Source organism: Lucilia cuprina, chromosome 2 (genome assembly GCF_022045245.1).
Source record: "Lucilia cuprina isolate Lc7/37 chromosome 2, ASM2204524v1, whole genome shotgun sequence".
Classification (NCBI taxonomy): Eukaryota; Metazoa; Arthropoda; class Insecta; order Diptera; family Calliphoridae; genus Lucilia; species Lucilia cuprina.
Window position 1 is genome coordinate 63,536,658 of NC_060950.1, and position 2,160 is coordinate 63,538,817.

A 2,160-nucleotide genomic window follows, 5' to 3' on the forward strand; every position below is an offset into this window, starting at 1 on the left:
TAGACTAGACTATAGACTAGACTATAGACTAGACTATAGACTAGACTATAGACTAGACTATAGACTAGGCTATAGACTATAGACTAGACTATAGACTAGACTATAGACCAGACTATAGACTAGACTATAGACTAGACTATAAACCAGACTATAAACCAGACAATAAACCAGACTATAGACCAGACTATAGACCAGACTATAGACCAGACTATAGACCAGACTATAGACCAGACTATAGACCAGACTATAGACCAGACTATAGACCAGACTATAGACCAGACTATAGACTAGACTATGGACTAGACTATAGATTAGACTGAAAACTGGAAAATAGACTAGACTGCACGAAAGACCAGGCCATATTCTATACTATTAACTAGCCTATACACTAGACTATAGACTTGACTATAAACTATACATAAGACTAAACTATAGACTAGACTACAAAACTGGAGACTATAGACTAGACTAGACCAGACTTTAGACTAGACAATAGACTGAACTGTAGACTATTGAGTATACTATAGACTAGACTACAGACTTCACTGTAGTTCAAACTTAAGAGTAAACATTATACTAGACTAGAAACTTAACTTTTGACTAGTTTATACTATAGACTATGGACTTAACTACGAATATTTAGTATTCATATATCTTAACGGAACTGGTCGACTATTCTCTATTTACTGCAATTATTCTATTTCCATTATTTCCTTAGCGCTCATCTTAAACTTGTCTATTTTGTCTTAAATTTCATTCATGTTAATGCTGTTGTCATATCTCACATTCACCACATCCTACTCAAGTTTCAGCACAAAACTTTATCATTTAAAACTGCCTAAAAACTTTAAGTGTTTGCAGCAAAAGAGAAAAAATATACAGCATGATTTGTTTTTTAACATCTTATAGCCTAAAAGCATGCAATGTTTTTGCTACTGCAAATAGCTGCCTAGTAGTTTGTATGTCGCTGTTGTTTCTTAAAAAAAAACTTCTTAAAAACTTTTAGCATAATACGGACATTTATTTAAATTAAACGAAAAATCTTTAGAGAATATCTACAGTTTAATTAAAAATTTTGTTAATTATTTTTGTTATCAGGTAACCGCATCTACACACAGCGGTTTACTCTGTCTCTGTATTGAGTTTCTTTAACACGATTTGGTGGTTTTTCGCGCCACTGTTTTGTAGATTAGAAATGCAATACAATTACTGGTTTTTTTGCTAGTATAAGCCTAAAATTATGCAACGTATATGTAAATTCAATGCTGCAATTGGCCATGCAGATAGAAGGGTGACTTAAAGATGCCTGTGTGCAGTTAAATTTTGTTAGTCTTTAAAAATTTTTAGGAATTGTGTAAAATTTAGTTTTTTTAGAAAAGAAAAATTTACCCTAAATACTCGTTTTGTTTGTGAAACTCATTATAATTACTTTTGTTTTTGAATCAGTCAGTCTTATGCAGAAAAACTGCCTGCAACTTTTTATAATTTTTCAAGCGTAAATATGTTTGTATGTATTTGTATTTTTTTCATAAACATTAAAGCGCAAATATTTCTATTAAAAAAAACAATGCAATATTACATGTATAACATGTTTTTAGCCTGCAAGTAGGCAATATTTTGTCATGCATACATTATATGTATGGATGTAGTTTTTTCCATACTACTAGGGGAATTCTAAAAAAAAGAAGAATATATATTTAATTAAATATGAAAAAAGAAAGAAAACTGTAATTGTTTTGTTATAGAGTTTTTGCTTAAAAGTTTCCTATTTTTTGTTTAACTCAGCTACAGTAGCAGTTTGATCCCTTCCTTTTTCCTGTGTCATATGAAAAGTTTATTTCAAAAAGGAAAAAATAAACGACATTATGAAACGCCTGCAGCTATATATTATTTTCTTGATAAAAAGTATAACATGTGTTTGAGATTTTTTTAATGCGGTAACACGCGACAACCAGAAAACTTTTGCAAATTTTGTTCTTCTATATTTTAAAGAATTATGGTTAATATTTACAGTTTTTATGGCATCTATATAGTATAGTCTAGTCATAGTCTGATCATAGTCTAGTCATAGTCTAGTCATAGTCTAGTCATAGTCTAGTCATAGTCTAGTCATAGTCTAGTCATAGTCTAGTCATAGTCTAGTCATAGTCTAGTCATAGT